At 41.8% G+C, this 21282-nt stretch overlaps 1 protein-coding gene across 2 annotated transcripts in view; it reads left to right on the forward strand.

Annotated features, from left to right (window-relative positions):
* The window catches only part of SMYD3 (SET and MYND domain containing 3), a 454179-nt gene that overhangs the window by 10907 nt on the left and 421990 nt on the right, over window positions 1-21282 (forward strand). Inside the window, exon 1 of one of the 2 annotated variants that reach the window (XM_054576681.1) lies at window positions 8444-8506. The exons of the other annotated variant lie outside the window; for it this stretch is intronic. The gene's annotated coding sequence lies outside the window, so the exon portion shown is untranslated. Of the gene's footprint in view, window positions 1-8443; window positions 8507-21282 lie in introns of those variants that run through there. 2 annotated transcript variants of the gene reach the window in all.

The following is a 21282-nucleotide window of genomic DNA, read 5'->3' on the forward strand; positions in this document are numbered from 1 at the left end:
TGATCAAGGAAGACTTTAGTAGGTTGCTCGTCTATTTCTGTTCTAGCCACACTGCGATTCGTTAGCAAAGGTCAAGGATCGTGGCAGTTCAGTTCTTCCCGCTTACTGTCGTGGCTGCTGTTAGGGTATCCACTCCCGCCTTGTCTTTGGTGATGAAGTGCTGCCGCTGGGTTGGTGGCTTTTGCCATGGGATCCCATCTTCACCACCTAAACTCTGGAAGCCCAGGTTGACGGCAGGAGTTAGGATTTTTATTTCTGGTCTGTGGAGCGTAGCCACCACAGAGCGCATAAGGGAGGCCTGGGCGCCTTGCATGAGTACGTTTCTCATCACTGGGAGAGGGGAGTGTTCTCCTGGCCCTCCCAGGGACATGGTCGGGGGCTGGGTTAAGTGGCCTTACACAGAAGGTTCAGTCTCTGTTCTGATCTCGCCAATCCATCAGGTATCTTTTTCTTCAGCATGCCAGAGAAGTTCTGACATTTCAGCCTCCTGTAGTGTTGGTCCCCTTTAGGTCCAGGTTTCGGTCAACCAACCAAGCCGTGTTCCAGGCATTCCCGGCTCCTTGAGCCAAGCCATTGAATCCAGTCTGCTCAGTGCACCTGCATCAATAAATTCAGCTTAATCCAGCATTGTCATCCACCCCAATCCAACATTCCAAGTCTCCCATATGTGTTCCCCAAGTTTTTGTGGATTTAAAAAGGCAAAAATCTTGTAGTTCTTCTGGTGTGTAATGCACCGCCTCTTGGGTTTACCCTTTGGGGCTTGCCAGACCCTGATTCCAGTCACAGGTCTGGAAGCACGGAGAGGCGCTTGAGGCTGGAGGCCGCTGCGGGCTCCTTGGGTGGAGGGGGCCCGCCTCTTCAGGGTGCTTGCACTGGGAAAGGCGGCTCCACAGTAGGTAGGAGCTCGAGGTACCTCATGTTTGTGCGCTTTGTTTAGGGTTCTTCTGCTCACCAGTTAGTTCGCTAATTTTATGTGAGGGTTAAACATGTTAGTTTGCAAATTCAGTTGATGTAGTCATTTAGTTCTTGCTCCCTCAACTGTGGTCTGTGCATCAGCAGCATCTTTATCAACTGGGGACTTGTCAGCAGCGCAGACTTATGGAATCAGAGCGTACAATTTTTTGTTTATGATTTCAGGATATCTGCAGAATTTGTTTTTATGTTAAACTAATTTCTGTAAGTACTTTTAATTTTAAAGTTCTCAGTAGCCCAGTTATTTTGTAACTGTTTCCTTTGAGATCTTTTGGGGAGTCTATGATTTGATTTGACACTTAATTCTGTAGGTGCTGCATTTAAAACTTCTGCAGATCAAGTTTTGCATGATTTCTCATTTCCCTATGGGAGTTTCCCGTCGTCTTAATTGGATATGGTGCTCCCTCTGGTGGTCAATGTGGTGAAAAGCATGCAAGCAATTTTTCAGAATGGTGACTTGGTTTTCAGCTATCAAAACTTAGTATCCGAGTGTATCTCCTTTCCAAAGTGTTCTCAGCCTCTGACATTTATCGTAACTTTTGTTTCCAATTCTATCAAAAAGTGCAAACAAGTCAAGTTTTGTCATAAATCTCTCTATAAAGCTCACCATAATGAAAGAGCACTGGTCAAATTGCTGTGAGTGCCTTTATAGTAATGACCATGTTATTTGCATTAAGAGTCAACACTCATGTCTGAAACTGGTGGTCGCATCTGAAATTGAGATGATCGAATCCCAAAGGGGAAAAACTGAGCCTGTTAAACTACTTATGATAGGATTTATTAAAGTGAAAGATTTTGTGCAAACAATTCAATACCCCTAGTTTTTGCTGTAATATTTACTTGGCAGGTGAAAATAATCACTGTGACTCTGTGGCATAATCTTATTATTAATAGCTCTTTCTAATATTAGGGCTCAAATGTTTGCTTTCCAGAAACACAGTTATATTTCTCAACAGTTCCTGAAAAGGCACATAACCTATGTGATAAACACCTTAGACGTTTGATTTTTAAATAAAAATGGAAAAGTAAAGCTGTTATTTTACATGTTTAAATACAGTAAAATCAGGAAAGTTTCCATTTAAAGCCAACATTTTGCCAGTTTACTGTTGTACATGTGACTTATTTGTGTTTAAACATATAAGACAAAATTCTGTTAACATTTATTTTTAATTCATTACTTTGGCCAAGAATCATAATGTTAGAAAGTCCTCTGTTATTGTTAGCCTTTCAGGTGGAAATACAAAGAGAAACCACACAAGAGGGGAAAGATAGATTGATACACTGACAGATATAACTTCATAAACGTTAAAAAACATCTGAATTTCAAAGAACTGTCTTATGAAAAAGCCATGAAACTGAGGAAAACATTTGGCAACATAAAAGCACATATCCTTAATAAATAAAAATCAGTCACAGATTAATAAAAAGTAATTTACCTTCATCCTGGCACTTTTTTTCTCATTGTCTCTGCTTTGGAACATTCTGATCTTTAGAGAAGTTCTCATTTGATTCATTGGTTCTCAACGTTGGCTACACAGTGCAAGTACCTGGGTGGGAGGGCTTTAAAAACAATACTCCTGGGTTTCACCCCGGAAATTCTGACTTACGTGGTTTAGAGTGTGGCTTGAGCGTGGCAGTTTAAAAAGCTCTCCAGGTTTTTATACTGTGCAGTCTGGGTTGACAACTGTTACCTTTCTTTTTCCTCTTGACTCCGCTCTCTGCATCCCTTCCGGATAAGGGCAAAGGTGAAATTGTCACAGCTGGATTCCATCAACTACCCGTAAGTAAGCCTGCAAGTTGGGCTTCAAACTGGACACTAGTGTGTTCTGTTCATATTGCAGTGATTGTCATGTGTAGGACAAGCACATATTAAATTGAATTTTTAATTTGAATGGTGGTGCTGTTTCTCACAAATGAATCTGATGAGTATATTAACATTTAATTGTTTAGCATTTTTTCAGCTTTTGTGTTTACCTCTTGTTAGGAACTAGATGTTGATTAGAAAGATTTATATTATACAGGTGATCAAGAAAAGACTGCTCGGATATATAAGTAACAGTTTCTCTGGGCAGTTAATTTTTTTTTTTTTGGACTGTATAATAATAGATGCTCAGTTTCAATGCTGAAAATGTAAACATTTGATAAAAGACTCTCTTAAAGCCCCTGAGCCCTTGGTTTTTACTCCTTTTCCCGATTTGCCTGTAGAGCTTTGAAGCTGTCCAGGGGTCTGGGCTACGTCCTTAACAACCCTTTCCAAGCTGCACAGGCAATGCTGATGCACGTCCTGGGTTGAGAACCTTTGGGAAAGAAGACAAAGGCAAATGCCCAGCAGCAGAAGGAAGCAGCATAGATAGTAACCGTGGGGAATAACTAATAGGGAAATGCATGTAGACTCTGTAGTAGCCCATTTTGACTGCACTGGAGTGTTGTATATGCGGGAGGTCACAGGAATAAGGTTGAAGTAGATGCTGGAATACAGGAGGCCTTGATGGGCAGGCTAAAGAATTTGAACTTCATTTTGTAGGTATTGAGGAGACTGTAAAGATTTTTGAGTAGCAGTATGAAGTGTACAGAATTATAGAAGATTGATGCGAGACTACTGATTTGGATGGACTTCGTGACTGGAGAGAGGGGTGGGAAGCAGGAGAGGAGGGTTTTGTGGGAGAGAACAGTCGGTTTGCTCTGGCTGTGAAGTGAAGCCTGGCCCAGGCAGAGGTGGAGGCGCAGGAAGTCAGACAAGGCCGCCTTCTGAGAACAGCGCGGACTGGCGCGTGGGGCGGGGAGGAGCGGAGGTGAAGGCAGGGTCCCGAGCTCCACGGTTGCAGCCGTGGACGAACGGCTGCTGGGTGAAGTCAGCGGAGTCGGGGAGAGTGCCAGGTAGCAAATCGCGCAGCCAAAGTCAGGGCTGCTGAGGACCACGCTTGGCAGAGCCACTGCCCAGGACTGGGAGGCCGGAGAAGGCTTTCAGTACATTAATAGTTCCCTTTGTTGGCCTGCGTTTCACTCTCTAGGTGAACAGGGTAAATTATTTAATTCTCTGAGTCTCCATTTTACCTTTTTTGAAATGAAGGGGGCTTGAAAGGATGAGATTGAGTGATTCGTGACGTCCTCTTTACACTTTGGACAGCTGAGATCATGTCTGCGTTCGCTGCCGCCGCCTCCTTTCATGTAACAATGGTTTTATTGAGATGTAATTCGTATTCAGTCACTGGCCGTGTAAATGATGGTTTGGTCAGTGGTGGACTACACACAACGGTGGTCCCATAAGGTAGTAATGGAGCCAAAAGAGTCCTGCCGCCTAGGGATGTCACAGCGGGCCTAACATCACGTGCCCCGCAGTCCGGCTGCGCTGCCAGTCGTATTGAAGGCTCGTGCATACGTTATGTCCAGTACATAACATTGGACAATGATGGTAAACGATTATGTTACTGGTTTGCATATTTACTAAACCATGCCTTCTATAGCTATTTTAGTGACTCTACTTACAAAAAAAGTTTGCTCTGAAACAGTAGCCTTGTTACACCGGCAGCAACCTCATGCATCTCGTGGTTACCGCGTCTCCCCGTGGCCTTGTTTTCTTTTGTGCCGGTTTAATCTCATGTTGTTTTGTGCAGTCCTATGCTGTGTGGGCTTGTAGCCCCGAAGCACAGGGCTGGACCATGCGGGCTCAGTGCACAGTACGCTGTACCGTCCAGGCGAGTGTAAGTGCGCTCTGTGATGTTCGCAGGGCAAAATAGCCTGGTGACTCATTTCTCAGAACTTATCCCTGTTATTCAGTGGCACGTGACTGTGTACCACGCCATTCTCCCTTTTAAAATGACAGAAAATAACAAAATTTACCATTTTATCCATTTTTAAGTGTTCAGTGGCATTAAATATGTTCAAAATGTTATGCGTCACCACGACCAATTTTAGAACAGTTTAATTAACCCCCAAAGAAGCCCTGCACCTTAAGCCTGTCTTCTACCTTCAATAAACAGAGGAAAACATAAGGATCAAACCTTGAATTTAGGCTCTTGACCACCTGCCTTATAACCAAATGAGTTTACTGCCACCTAGAAATCACTTCCAGTTCAAAGCGGCTCCGTGCCATCCTAACCCACTAGATGGCAGTGTGGGAGTGCCAGGTAGGCAAAGCGGCTTGGCAGATTCCACCTCTGCACACAGTTACAACAGGGCTGTTCACAATCAAGACTGTTTGTAGTAGTAGGTATAGTTGTTATGGAGCCAGCCTCAGAGGACCGAAAATCTCCTACTTGAAGATTTTGCTAATGCAGAAGATTGTCTTTACCAGTTGACCATGTTTCCCAGTCATCTAAGCCGACCTTACCATTCCTGTCTGGGTTCTGCATTGCTTGTTAAATGCAGTGACTCCTTAATTATTTTCATTACTCTATGTCTGGGAATCCTGTTCTATCTTCAAGCCAGTTTTTTTCAGTTTAGCCTTTTGCCCCAGTAGTTCCTGGGGTTTGTCGGGCGTTCCCGTAGGCAGTAATTCCCAGCTTGGGCTGCACAGTGGAACCGCCTGGGAGCTTTGAAAAATCCTAATATCCAGGCTACACTCAGGATCTATTAAATGAGAATATTTGGAGCTGGGATCCAGACAGCATTATTTTTCAGTCTCTAGATAGCCTACTAAATATTTTGCGTCTTTGTTTTTTATGCACTTTATAAAAAGGAACTAACTTAACCATATCCACTTTAAGTTCATAATACTTTAGTCTGATGTCATCCACTTTCAAAGTGATACGTGATTCTTGACTTTTCACTAGGGCCAAATAAATATTACTTGAATTACTTGAACGTGAATACTTGTAGCAGTTCTCAGTCTGATTAAAGTCTTTATTATTTTTTTCTGATGCTAGCTCCTACTTTTCCTTAATCTTACCTTTTTTCCGTCTTAATTTTGCTTTTTGACTGAATGTCCTGACTTTGACCTTTTTTTATCAGAAATCTGTAGTAAGATCTTTCTTCTGTTGGTTTCAGTCAAGACATACTACTCACACCAGCAGAGGAGTATAGAAATCTGTCTTCAAATGTCCAGGCTTATTTTGAATGAAATTATTCATGTAATAACTCTATTTAATCATTAATTATTAGTCCCAGGTCAAGTAAATTGATTTAATTATAATTGGGAGCCCGGCCCATGCTGAGCAAGATTTAAGGAGCAGTGCACGTGTGGAAGATCGATTTATTGAGTTTAAATGATTCCTGTAGCTACTGTGCACAGTAGATGGTAAAAGACAAATACGTGGAGCACGTTTTTAGCTCTGAGCTGAATACTTGCCCTAAGTAAGCCCTGAGCAGGGTTTTCTACAGTAGGCTGATAGCTCATCTGATTATTTAGGTGCATAGTCTATTTTGTTCCCTTTTTCTGTCTGTGGATGAACAAACTATTTGATTATCCCTTGTTTGTTTAGGATGATGGTCTCCTCCATGCACTCATAGCCTGCAGCTTTTATCCCACTCACTGCTTTGTATTTTGATTTCTCATTTGAACCACTATTCATAAACAATTTCCTTTCCCCCCTGAAAGCTCTGGATGCAGGAACTGGGTCTTGAAGGGCCACCTGTAAACGCCCACTCTGAGTTTTCTTCCTTGTGTACATCAAATACCTCGGTATAGTTTTTGGCCACATTTTCTTTGAGTATAGGTAGATAATTTTATTTATTTTTGTTAAAATGGAGACTGCTTGATCCTCTGCCTTCCTTTTAGGCCCAAGACCCCTTCTATTAAATAGTGTTAAGCTCCTCTAAGTCTGTTTCCCTTTCCACAAATGCACTTTGCAGAACTGTGACATTGCTTTGTCTCTAAGGCTTTGATCATCTGTAAGAATGAGTATGATGTGTGGGTTCCTTTTTCTTGTGCCTGTAGGGGAGATACTACTTTTTTAAAGATTAGCTATTTTTTTTTTTTTTTTTAGTACTTATTCATCTGTTTGTCTATATGGTATAGTGAAAAACAGCTCTGTATTTGGACAAGAAGAGTTAGGTTTAAGTCCTTCTTCCTAGATTTGTCAGATTTGTGACCTTTCATTTTTCTTATCTACAGAACAGAATTGATAGTTCCTGCCTCTATCCATAGGACTGTAGTGAAGATCAAATTAGTTCCTATACACCAAAGCACTATATAAATGTGACGTATCAGCACGGTCACCCTCATCCCTGAAATAAAGATTTTAGAAATGAAAGATAGATTAATAAATCAATAGTTGGAGTTGGGTTTTGGGTTTTTCTCTTTTTGGCTAAAATATTCAGATGTAGTTAGATGAATATCCTCTACAATACTCTTGGGTAATGAATCTGCTATTATCTCTTTGAGAAGAATTTGAGCCTGTTAATATTAACATCATATTTGTTGAGGAGCTTTGTTGTCAGATTATTGTTAGGCCATTTACTAATGATACGAACCTGGAAAATTACTAGCTGAACCTAGTTTACTTATTGATAAAATGTGGTTAATAATAATAATAATACACCCACCTTCCAGGATCACTGAAAGGAATAAATGAGAAAACATGATAAAGTATCCAGCATCCAGTGCAATGCCTTGGATATTGCTTGTTTTTGATAAGTAAGCAGTAATGATAATAATAGTATTGAGAAAGATGGTAGTTTATATTTGTGGAATACCTGCTCTGTGTCAGGAACAACGCCAAAGGCTTTAATGTGAGTTATTTTATAATTTTGCAAAATCTCTGGAGGCCATGATAGGTATTCTCGTTATTCCCATTTTTAAAAAGATTTTATTTATTTTTAGAGAGGGGAAGGGAGGGAAAAACAGTGGGAGAGAAACATCAGTGTGTGGTTGCCTCTCAAGTGTCCGCTGGGGACCTGGCCTGCAACCTAGTCATGTGCCCTGACTGGGAATTGAACCCGCGACCCTTTGCTTAGCAGGCCAGCACTCAATCCACTGAGCCACAACCAGCCAGGGCTATTCCCATTTTATAGATAAGGAAACTGGAATTTAGATAGGTTATGACTTGCTGAAGCTATACTGCTAATTCTACCTGAATTCAGAGCCCATGGTCTTTATTAATAATTAACTTTTCATTCCTATTGGAAACTTGTCACATGTTAACAGTAATTTTACATTCTGTGATACAGTAAAGTTGGTAATAAAATAACATGTCTTTCAGATTAAAAAAAATGTTGAGACAAGATTTAATATATAAAACCCTTTTTGGTAATGTGTAGCCAGTCCAATAATTTTGAGATTTCGTTAAAGTTACATATATTTTTATTCTTCAGTATCTTTAAAATATGTTGTGCATGACATCTGTTAAAATTGTGAAAAAACAATGGCAGACTTACTAAACTATGAAACATTATTTGGAATAAATCATAAACCTGTTTGGACTGCATTGAGGTTTTCTTTCCTTTTATCAGAGAGGCCCCAAACAGCAGAGTAGATCAGAGGGGAGAGAGGAAGAGAGAGAGGTGCCAGTCACTGCGTCTTCTGTGAGTGTTCATTGCTGGTGTTCTTCCATGCTGCGGCATCTGAATCCACGCACACTCTTGTGAGAAAGCTGAGGTGGGAGCCGCAGTGTCTGAGAGAACATAATTACCCAGGTGCACACCCCTCTTCCCATACGTGGTCCCCTAAGCCTCTGGGTCCGCAACGGAGGTAACTTAGTGACTGTTCTTCCAAAGAAGTTCTTCAGTTTCATCTTTAGAGGAAGAATCTTTGCATTTGCAGACAACAGCGCTTTGGCAAATGTGTGTTTACGAGGAAGAACAGGGCACCTCTGGGGGCTCAGGTAAGTATTTTGCTGTCAGTCTGAAAGCATATTTTCAGGCTGCGAGCGACAACTTGTGACACGCGGGTGCCTTGGGAGCCTCCGAGGCCGTTCTTTTCACTGCCATTTCAGTGTGACTCACTGGGTGATGCTCTTTCATGTTTTGCTTGAGTTAATGTGAATGCTTTATGTGAATGCCTTATCAACAGTTTAATTCTTAGTGTAATGTTAAAGCACATCAACTGAGGTGTACATACCGTCAAGGGGGAAATCCTTTGCTTACCTTAACTTTGGTGACTTAAAAAGGAACATTAAAAAAAAATCATCTGGGTGCAGTCGAAAATCAGTTTGCTGCTGTGAACAGTAAATCCTTTCTAAGTGTGCAACTGGGTTTTGTTTGGGTTCAAGAGACGGGCATTGAGACCAGCCTGGTAGTGCAGGAACATGGGGTCGAAGTCAGGAAAAATCCTGAAATTTGGGATAGCCCGTTTATCCCTGTGGGAAGTCTGCTTCTAACCAGAGACGCCGGGGGATCTTGGAGGTTCCGTAGTCCACCCCGGCTTGTGCTGCGATGCTTCCTTCTCTTTGTCCCTGACCAGTGGTTTTCCAGGGTCTTACTGGACATGTCCCCTACTGAGAAGTAGATGACTTTGGTGTCCCTCCACCTAAATTGGGATCAGTCCTTGTTGCTCACTGTACCCTAAGTTATTGTAATGAACTTGTTCATTGTATTGGCTGAAGTTATGTGTCTGTTGGTTCAAGGTTGGGCACATCTTGAGAAGAAAGTGCTGTGTGAGTAGCTGTTCCCTCCTGAAGCGTGAGAGGACGGACATGCGTGCCCCTGCCAGAGGGTGCTGGCTGCTCATGCGAGCAGAGCGACAGGGCTTACACTTGCCCTGCTCTAGGCCAGGAAAGGGCCGGGGTGGCTTCCATCGGCCGTCGTAGCTGTGAAAATAAACTTAGGGGCAGAAATAAGAGACTCGAACTTCTTGTGGTATTTACAAGTGCAAATGCTCAAGGAGGCTGAATCCGAACGAGAGCTGTGGGGGAGGGTCTAGTTTCTGACCCGCCTGACACTGAACAATTTATTCAGAATTTATTGCAAGCCTTCTACATGCTGGTCACTGTTCTAGATACTGACTTTGAAACAGGGAACAAAATAGACAAAATCCCTGCTTTGTTCTTGCCACATGCCAACCAAGCACTGCGTTTTTATATGTAATTCATAGCGCTAGCACAATGCCAGCTGGCAAGGTATACCTCCAGTAAAAGTGTGTTGAGTGAATAGCCTTATAAAGTGAGTGCTGTTTTTATCTCCACTGGACAGTTGAGGAGGCTGAGGCTTGAAGAAGTTTCTGGGCCAAAGCCACACAGCTATAAATGACAGAGCTGGCTGTTGGGCTCAGACCTGTGTGACCTCGAACCCAGGTTGTGCAGCACGGCCCTGATGCCGCCAGGAGAGAGGACAGGTGTGCCCTTGCATGTGCTGACATTTTTATACAGGGCATCCTTCCTGCTTAGCTGTGCTTTTAGGTGAATGTCCTGAGATGTGCTAAATTCAGTCTCCTATCCTTTAAAGCATCCGTTATTAGATACTCTTATCGTGGTTAAGGTTAGTTTATTTTTCTTGTTTGAAGTTGTCCTGATCTGTAGTCATAATGTTCGGTAAACTATAACTTACTACCCAGCACCATGTTCTCATAGTAGGTCTTCAACAAATATTTGCTAGACTGAAAAACTGATTTTTCCCCCATCATCTTTGTCTTTAGCTCCATATGTATGAATTAGGTTATTCGAGGTTGACTTTTACATTTTTTCTGCAGCTAGTTGACATTTAGTCCTTGGTTATCTTAGTCCCAACAGTGTAGATGCAGGTGGCCTTTGTTTACAGTGTAGGCTGTAGGTTTTTTAAAATTAAAGATCCATTCTGAGTGTGCGAGAAATACGTGCTTGGTTAAGTAGTTGACAGCTTCGCACTAGAAACACAGCAGGGTGTCAGTCAGAGGAGAGGCACGTGGGGCTGGGCCTGTTCCAGGTTTTCAGTTGTTCTGTCACCTTCAACTGTTGTGTAAATTTCTCTTCTATTAAAAGGGTTCCATGATATCTATTGCAATAATAATAATATGTGATTGAGTGTTTATGCAAAACAAAGAATTATGACACAAGTGAATTTAGGTAAACCCGCCTGTTGGTTACTGAGGCACTAGGGGCTGTCAGCCCAGAGTGGCACCCCAGGCTGCCCAGCCGCCAAGCCTGTGCGCGTTTTCTGGAAGGTAGGCCGTAAATAGCGGTACCCGTCTTTTTCTTCAAGTACTTTCTCTAGATTTCAAAAGGACATTGGAATATATTCACGTTAAGAGATGATTTTAGAATGTGGGATTTTTAGTAAGTGTGGTACTTGTTGGAGAAAGCTTTATAGTTATTTTGGTTAGTAAAAGTAAGTTTTAATTTCAAAATCAAATAAATTCCTTGATTGTATTTATTCAAGTATCACATAAAGAGGAAAAAATGAAGTGTGTAAACAAATAAAACTCTGAATAGTCAAGAGACTGTACAAGATCATTTTTAGAAACATTCACTTTGAGAAAGAGAAATGAAGTATTTAGCAATTAGCCATATTTTAACATTGGTTTAGATTCAGACAAGCAAATCTGTTTCAGTTCGTGTTGTTTTTAATATAGAAGTATGACTAGTTGGAACAATTTCTTTATGTAATCCCTCCTTTAAAAAGTTGCTGAGCTGGAGTAATCCAGAGACAAGCTGTCTTTTGTAGCTTTTTGTGGCATATTTGAGAATTGAATAGTCAAAGAGTTCTGAGTCTTAATGATGTGTCTGTTTTTACATGTAATTTTCAGTCAAATGCCAAGTTGAAAAGCTCGTCTGCTTCCCCCACTCTGCCCCCCCCACCAAAAAAAGAGTCGTTTTTCTTCTGTATATTTGCATGGGAATAAGGAGAGAGAGGTTTTTGTCCTGAGGATAGGAGAAAAGGACATTGCACAAATCAAGTGTTCTTTAGGTGGGTCTTGAACTTCACTGTAGTTTGAAACTTCACGTAGCCTGAAAACAGCACCTTGGTTCAGTGCTTGAAGTTAGGATATAAATGCCTTGTTGCTTAGTTTGCCTAGGTCCTTAGTTAAATGGCAGCCTCTTCCTAGTGCTTCTTGGGCAGCAGAGCAGAGTGGCGTTGAATCTTGTTACTAAAAATGTTGGTATGACTACATGGTTTTTGTAAATATAAACTTCAGACCCAACTTGATGAGGTTAAAAGCAATTCTTCTGTAACTTCTGGTAGACCTAAGTTTTGGAGAGTTTGGTTGGCCATGCAGATTTTGTTTTTTTTTCTTTAAAGATCAAGATTTCAGCTTTCTTAGTGACAGAGCACTTGGAAAACATGGCTTTCATGTGTGACAGCAGGTGGCTCCCACAGAATTAGGCAACAAAAGCAACTTAGTCTCTTGCTGGCTGGACAACCGGAGGCTCACCCCTGAGGGCACAGCCTACCCCTGTACAGTTCAGACAGGAAGGAGTCTCCCTGAAATGGGCTCTAACGGCATCGAGCCGCATGCGTCCAGCGTCCCGAAGTCACCGGTCATGGACGTCCTACATGGTGTGTGGGTTGCCAGTGCATAGTGTCTGCCAGCTGTGAGGGGGGAAGTTTAGTACATAAAAAATGGTTTTCAAACCCTACAAGACCTATTAGAAAGACAATAATATCCTAGCTAGAAGCAACTGAACTTGTAAAACAATGTTTTCAGAAAAATGGTTCTGAAATAAGCCTAGAGTGGTAATTTATAGAGCTAGTCACGAAAGACTTCTTTGAGATGAGCAGAATACCCATCAGCAAAAGTAATAAGGAGCCAAGGTACTTTTTCCAGTTAAAAAAAAAAGATTCAATCATAATAAATCAGATTCACTCTAAATATATTCTGAACCTGAACTGCTAAATTACTGCTTTTCTCCAAGATATAAAACAAATTAGACTTAGTTTACTGGTTTTCCTTATTGCCATGCCAGAACCTACGTTGTGTGAAAAGATTGAACTAAAAAATTAAGATACCTACTAAATGAGCGAATGAAAAAATTCATCAGAGAATACCTGATCGACCAGACAGTCTCATATGAACCTTTAACAATTATCAAGCTATTGAAAACAGGGAAAATCTTAGAGGGAATGGTCTCGCTCTCTACATTCAAGTCAACATCAAGTCCTGTCTGCTACTTCTACAGATGTTACTTGGACTTGTACATTTCTGTTTTCACTGCAGATAGCTTCACCCAAGCAGATACACCTGCCCCCCCACATGCATATAGCCATACCTCCACACACATGTGCACATGTATAACACACAAATACATCCATATGCATGCATGTGTGTGCATGTTCTCTGCTTGGATGAGGGTGTGTGTGTGTAACGTAAGAGAACAGACCATCCAGCAAAACTACATGCACTCAACTTGGGAACTTAGAAACGCAGAGTCGCCGGCCACACTCCCTGAATGAGAGGCTCCCTGGGTGAGGTCCATCAGTCCGTGTTTCAGCAAGTTCTCCAGGTGATGATTCTGATTCTGATGCACGTCGCAGCTTAAGAGCCGCAGCTTCTGACAGTGCACAGAGGACTTATTTACTTATGGCTCTACAATGGAATGTGAATTGGATGTCCTGACAAGGGGAAGAAGAAAGTACAGCTGACAGAGGTTGGGAGGAGGTGGAGAAGAGTGCGTACAGCCTCTGACAACCTTATTTTGTGGGGGAGGAGTCAAGATAGCTTGTAGTTGATAGAACTACATTGGATATTGGAAGTATGTCTTAAAAGTAACCGACAGAAGAACTAACAGTGTGATACACATTGAGAGGAAGAGGGAGGGGTGTTCATGAGAAGTAGAAGTTGACTAAAGGATCATGTCCTCACAGGTCATGTCTCACAGATATGGAAAGGTCATACATGAAGTACTAGTGGGGAAAGTTCATTAGGAATAGAGAGTAACTGCCAGAAGACCACTAGCATGAAACATAAATATGATTGCCTTTGGGGGAGCCATTTTGTAGTCTTTGACTTTTTAATCACAGCCTATGTATTAGTTTGATTAAAAATTGGAAAACAGAATAAAATGTGCTTCAGTCGGTTGAGGAGGAGCATCTACTCACTAAATTGAAGAAAGGGCCGCCAGTCCCTTTTCTGGGTGAAGGAAGCCCCTGGCTATTGTAATTACACATGACACCTTCCGTGTGGGCTCTAGGTAGGTGAGTGGATCGGTAGACATGGGCGTGTTTTTCTGAGGCTCTTCTGGCTTGTGCTGGGTAATTAGCCTTTCGTTGGTATTCCTCCCGTATTTTTATTCAGAGAACATGAGGAATCATTGAAAAACTAAAATCAAGTACTAGTTGCATGCTTTCATATTTTTATCGAACCAGCCACAGGAAGACGAGCGCCTTCTTTAGGCTTTGTTTCCCGGGCCTGACTGGCGTGCGTGGCTCCGTTTCCCACATTTCCACTGCGCCTCCCCTAATGAGCTCTTACAGGCCGCTGGGGTGCGGGGCCCATTTGGTGCCTGCGCCGTTCTTCACCCAGTGATTTTAGGAGCAGTCTTCCTACACTTTTACAGAGCTCCCTTCTACTGAAATGTAATAATCTATTTATAGATAAGAGATAAAGTGTTTTAATTTTACTCAGGGGATCCCTGACGAGCCCAAAATGAAATCCCGTGGAAAAATAAGCCGAGCACCGGCACGTAATTGCCCCGCTAGCTGAAGCTTTAATCCTCTCATGAAATATTTACCTACGATTTGTATTACGGTGATCTTTTTTAAAGATCTTTTCCGTTGGAAAGTATATTTTGTTAGCTTGCTAATTATCGTTGAAATGAAAGATGAAGTGTAAATGCATTCTTATTTTTAAATACGTTTTAAAATTGGTCAAACCACTTAAAAATACTTTATATTGGAATAAATTATAGAAAGTTGAAGGGATAGTACAGAGAACTTTCATACGCCATTTACCCAAATTTAGCAAATTTTCACATTTTGCCATATTAGCTTTATCATATTAATTTTTTCTTTATCTACACACACAAACAGGCTTTTTTTCAAAACTGTTTGAGAGTTGACTGCATAGATATATCCCTTCCTTAATACTTTGGTTGCGTTTTCTAAGAACAAAGATATTCTCTTATGTAACCAGCGTACACTTGCTTAAATTCAGGGAATTGAACACTCCCACAATACTTGTACAAGTTCACATTTCTGGTTTTGTCAATTATTCCACTCATGCCCTTTGTTGCATTTTTCTCTTTCAGTCCAAGATCCAGTGCGGGATCACAAGTTACATATAGCTGTCATGGCTCTTCAGTCTTCTTTAATCTGGAATAGCTCCTCAGCCTTTCTTAGTCTTTTGTGACATTGATACTTCCATGATGTTAATATATTTGAAGAATGCAAGTGGGTATTTTATGGGCTGCTCCTCCCACCCCAGCCGGCTGCTGCTTCCCCCACGGCTGTGCTCAGAACGCCAGGCCGCCCACCGCCCCACGCGCACTTTTTCCTGGGTGCCTCCCACCCTTTGTTGGAGATGCACCTCTCTCCTGGAAGCCTCCCTTGCTCTCCCCACCCTACCATACTCTTTAGGCCCCGCCTCTGTCATACTTTCCAAATTAAATTACAGTTCGGTGTATGTTTGCTCCTTGTCTAAACTGTGAGTGCTTTCATCTTCAGGCCCCTAGAATTGGACAGACACACGGTGATTAGAATAAACGAGAATGAACGCATGAACATGAGTGTTCCTTGAGCTAGAACTATGTGCCACTGTGAAAACCAAATAATGACAGTATCTACTCTGTGTCAGGAAAAAATGTGTTTGTGAATACATTTCCTCATTTTTAATTTTTCGATATATGGTCTTAATCTTTAGTTCTAAATTTTTCCTAATAAAATGGATGAATAAGTAGCAAGGGCAGGTTTTTGAAAAAACCTTAAAATTGACTGCCATACTTTTGTACGGTAGACTTTTCTACAGAAACATGCTTGTGATAAGATCATTTGCTGCCACTAAAACTACCCTGAGTGTTTATGATGGATTTTAACATGTTAGTATTTCTTGACGTGTCACATTATTTATGGGGTTCTGCATAATACCTGGAGCAGCGTGTATGTGGCATTCGGAACACGTTCTAGTTGACTAATCAAGAGTATCCCAACTCCTGCTATCTGATCGAGACTGGCAGCCTTTACATTAGAGAATAAATATGTTTGAATTCATTTTCCTTCAGACAAAATCAGATTCTTAAACTCAAGACACTCGGAAAATATAAGAAATGCCAGAAAATGCCACAGGCTTACTTGATGTGCTGTTCTTACATTCTCTTCAGTTACTGTTTTTCAGAAGTTCCCTTAAACAGTTCGGAGTCATAATAGGCCTTTGACCTTCCCGAACGCAGCATGCTCTTCTGCTCACGGCTGTCTCTTCTGTCGGCTGACATGTCATCTCTTGCACCCTGATAGTTACCCTGATAATGATTGGGCTTTTGCCTGGTCAGTATTTCATTGTATGTATGGCAGGAAGTTACTAAATTTATACTTAGCTAATTGAGAGTTTATAATAATTCTGACGTGCTGATTTGAACTTTCTTTGTACTGTTTAGGCAAAGGGAAGAGGATTTACTTAGCTAATTAAAACCAAGCAAGAAGGAATATTTAATCTGCTTGATGCAAACTAGTAACTTATATAAAGAGCTTGTAAAATCAACACCAACTAAGGATATGCCAATTAAAATTACTATTTTTTTAAAAATTAATTAAAGCACTGATGGATCCTCTAAGGCGTAACTTGTGGCCATTCTCTTCTTTGGCATTTGTTGAGATTATTAGGAAATAGGGACCCACTGGTATTTTTCAAGTGCTGTTCATGACTCACAGTAAGAAAGAAAGACAGTATATTGCTACCCAATACACATACACATGTAACCGAAGCAAAAGTTACAGAAAATATTTAAACTTTACTTCCTGTGGTGCACCCTATTTTTATTCTCTCATATCTCAGATTTCAAAACGTGTTTTTTGGAACTGACTACATTGATCTTGCAAATTGATCAAGATTCACATTCTGAAAAAGTACTGCACTTGGTTGCGAACTTGAGCATGGAGACCGTGACTCCATCCTCTCTCCGCTGGCAGGGGCGAGCCGTGCCTGGCGTGAAGTAGGTGCTCCTAGATGGTATTGAATGAGTTGGTGGTTGGACGGAGGAGTAAGAAATGAAATAGGTGTCCAAGGAGTAGAGGTTTTGGCAGTCAGGTTCTTGGATGTGAGCCAGGCAGCAGAGGCCAAGTACTTCTGGTATTTATGTTTGCTGTAAGATTTTTGTTTTTGGATAACGCAAATCAACTAGTGGTAGCTTAAACGAAGTGGCGTATTTTAAAAGGATTCCGAGTGCCTCACAGAGCGGAAGGCAGGGCTGCCGCTCGCTGCTCGGGAAGGGATTGAGACTGGAGGTGGGCAAGCCTTCGAGAGCCCAAGCATGTTACGCTGTATTTTTCATCTTGGCTGCCCTTGGCTGGCTGCTCAATGCTCCCCTGCCCACCCCTCACCCCGCCGCCACCACAGAACGGTTTCCTCTGATGCAGTCCACACAGCAGACAGTTATGTCCAAATTTCAGTCCACGCTTTAGTATTGCTGTGACTTATATATGGTAGGATAAATGAATCTTTTGATATGTACTGTATGCTAGGTGTATCTCAATTCACTAGTTGTAGATTAGATCTCTGATCTCCTGCTCTAAAATTTAGTGTTTCTAATGGTTTTGTTTTACCTTCTGGGTCATATGAATACACATCGTGCACATGCGTGTATGTATAATCATTGCCTGCAAAAGTGTTAACTAATTCAACATACTTTCACAGCATGCATTCTTAACACTAGTTTAGGCTGTAGGATTGTTATGAAGATGAATATAATGTATTCAGAATAGTTTTGTCCCTTGGAGGTTATGGCCATGATTCAGAAAAGTGTACCAAGTCTCCGTTTATGATGTTAGTTCAAAAATTAGTCTTCAGTTTTTCCATACCTCAGTTCATGGTGGCTTTCCTTGCTTGCTACTTTGAGCTCTAGTCTTCTCTTCTGGGATGAAGACCTGCTTGGACCTTTCTTCAGTTTGGTTCACTGTCTGTATTCCACGTGGGAGCTCAGGCCGTTATTCCAATAACAGTCCTTGTAGCCCGACCCAGGCGCCCCCGGGGGAGACTGTTCTGGGCATTGTCTGGCGTCCTGAGCCCCTCCTGGACCCAAGTCAGCAGAACAAGGAGCTCGACCAGAGTACATGGCTCTTCTCTTCACGGAATGCATAGCCAGGCGGAGAAGATCAATTCACAAGTGGTTTTAAATACAGTACGTTTTAACTGTTATAAGTCAAGTTTGAATGAAGTGCCAATGTTTGTGCCAATGCCCGTCGCATAGTAGGACCTCCAGAAAAACTTTCAGAAAGAATCAGTAAATGAAAGGAGGGGTTCATCTACTATGGCCTCACAGAAGAGGTAGCACGTGAGCTGATTTGTTACAGGATCTGTAAAACCTGAATGATGGGTTGGTAATGGATTGGGCCTTTTTGCTGTAGCAGCCGCTCATGCATCGACCCAAGTTGGGAACTGCTGGAGAGCGGCTGAGCGTGAGTGTAGCGTCGACTGCGGTGGGAGAACAGCGGAAGGGCTTGGGCAGAGCCTGGCTGAGAAGCCTCATAGGCCCTGGTGGGGAATTTAGACTTCAGTCTCTTAAGAGCTATGTGAGAATTTCCAATGCAGGGCTGGGGGCAAGAGATTTGTTCTCTTGAAGGGAACTCTGTGGTCCGTGCTAGCCTGGAATGGCAGGAGATGGGCAGTGTGGCCATTAATTAAGATGTGCTTTTAAAAGTCTACGCAAAAGATGATGAAGGCTCCACTTAAAAGCTGTAGTAACAATGGGGGTGAAAAAAGTTAAATTTGATATGCTGGCCCTTTGGGGACACAGACTTCCCGGGACTGTTTGCTCCAATGCAGGGTCAGATCTAATCGGGGTAGTTTAGTCAGTGCACAGGGTGGAGGCAGATTGCTGCGTCGTCTTCTATGACTCTGATCCCCGGTCTACCTGGCCGATCATCCGTAGCCTTGTCTCCAGTTTCCCAGTCTTGTAGTTCTTTCTTAGACCTGACGATAGGAATTTGGTGAGTCTCTGTGGATTCTCTGTGGATACTAAAATGGAAAAAACCCAAAACCCTGCCCTTCTGGGGGAGATAGACACATACACAATCAGTTACAGTAAATGGCGGTACAGGCCGTGGGGGCGGCACGATAGACTCGTGTAGAAGCGAGGAGCACGGACCGCCTACGCTGCGGGGTCCGGCTGAGGGAGAGGAGAGGAGATGCTTCGCTCAGAGCTAGTGGACGAGGGTCTCGGACAGGAGAGGGTTGGGGGGGCCTGTGGACTGTGCGGGAGGAGACGGTCTGGGGCTGCAGTGACAGCACTGCGAGAGCGGTTGGTCTGCACTTGGCTGCTCGGTAGGGAAGCCACACGGCAACAGAACCGTGCCTGGTGCTGCTCAGAGGCACTGGTTTCTGGTGATTGACCTGGGATTCACTGGTAGCCGAGGCGAGGCTGATATGCAGCCAAGGTTGGCAGTCACTGAGCCAGGAGAGACGTTTTCCTAGAGACGGTGCAGGATAGGCAATCGCTGACCTTAGGTGCAGATCAGTTTGGGAAAAGGGAGAATTAGAAGGAAATAGAATCAGACAAAAACCTTCATTAGGAGATGCCAACATCACGGTGGGTGCAGAGACGTGCTGCTGGAGAACCTGCCAGCAGAGCCCCTAAATTTTAATTGTGCCCTTTTAAATTTTGTTTTTTCATGGATATTTTGCATAGTCCTTCCTGCTTATGACTTAGAGTGGATTGTATATCAGGATATACTTTAATTGCCTGATTCACGTGTACTGTATATTGTTGATTGACAGGCTGATGCAACTGATACACATTAATCCTTTTATCATTGATGTAGAAAATCATGACCTTTAATTCTTATCAGCAGCAAATACCTATATCTGCCTCCAAGTTTATTTAAAAGAAGAATGCATGAAAATAACAATTTCCAAGAATCTATTTTATTTTCTGAATTCAAAGTCACCTGTCATTTTTGCCATAAATTCTTTGAGGCATGAAATAGCCTGCCAGTTGTCTATTGCTCTCAAAGTTAATGAATGGTTATCAATTTATCATGGGTAATAACCTAGCTGTAAATTGCAGAGAAGGCAGTCTATCACTTCTAGCATTTTCACCGCACAGCTCTATCTGCCTTTCTACAGGATCTGCCTTTTCTACAGGATTTGGAAGCTGGCGTCCCGAAAGCTTTTAATAGAGCACACTTCTTACTTGGAAACCTCTTTACACTCGCTAATAGTACAATGAAATAATAGCTGGGCTCTATTTTGCTTTGTGTAATAGATTTTGTATGAATAAACTTTCTTGGGGATGTTTAATTTTTATTTCTAATTCATATTCCATTCACTTCTTGCAGGTGAAGTGCCGCAGTTTTCCAGCTCTCTAGCCTCTTGGTTAGGTGGTTAATGATTGGAAAACCAGGGCTATTTCAGGAACCGTACTTTTTAAAGGCATGCTTTTTTTTGTTTGTTTGTTTTGTATTCTTTTACCTCCCCTAACTAAGAGAATAATTTCTTAATATGAATTCAAGGTCCTAGACTTTATCTTTAATTAAAAACAGCAGCAAGAGCAAACTGGGACCATGTCTTGTTCAACTTTACATCTCTGTCACTGAGCATAGTATTATAACTGAGCAAAAATGCATCAAATTGAATTAATGTGAACTCTCGCCTGCATGTCCTCAATTATAATTTTGTGGTATTGTAAAGTGAGTTACCCTAGAGGTGGGAGGACATTGACTTCTCCATATGTGGCTTTTATTTTAGCAGTATACACAGAGGTGACTGCACAGCTGAATGTGATTATTTTGAGTTGCAAACTTAAAAATTTCAGTCCTCAGTTCTTTCATTGTTGAGGAGCTGCCCTCAGAACTTCCAATCCTGTTGTTTTGTGTAGAATTCTTTGAGTACTTTTATCAGTTTCATTTAGGCCCATTTAATGGAAGCCTAGCACATGGCTTGTGCATAGTAGTGGTTAGTTAAATTAACTGGTACATATGCTTTAATGAAGTAGGTGTATAAACATTACTAAATTTTCTTTGAGATTGTAGTGTGTTTTCAGTAATCTTTGATTAGCTATTACTGTTGCTATAGATTATTTACCTATATATTAAAAGCTTAAAATCCTTTCAGTTTCTAAAAGTTGGAGAAAATAAAATTTTGTTCTGATTGACTTCTTCTTGTATTCTTACTCCTAAAACATAGATGGGAAAGTAGAGAAAGTCCTCCACTATTAATTTGCCTTATTCATTTTATGCATTGCTTTGTCTTCTCTTCATATGTTTATTTTATCTCCCCAACTATATAGTGAATATTTCTCTTGATGGGGCCATTATGTATGTTTTTTATAACTGCTGTAGAGTTGTGCACATAGTAGGAGCTTTGTTGATTGGTTACTT

The sequence above is a fragment of the Pteronotus mesoamericanus genome, unplaced genomic scaffold (assembly GCF_021234165.1).
Source record: "Pteronotus mesoamericanus isolate MK-2021 breed Mesoamerican mustached bat unplaced genomic scaffold, CSHL_Meso_final contig_347, whole genome shotgun sequence".
Taxonomy (NCBI): domain Eukaryota; kingdom Metazoa; phylum Chordata; class Mammalia; order Chiroptera; family Mormoopidae; genus Pteronotus; species Pteronotus mesoamericanus.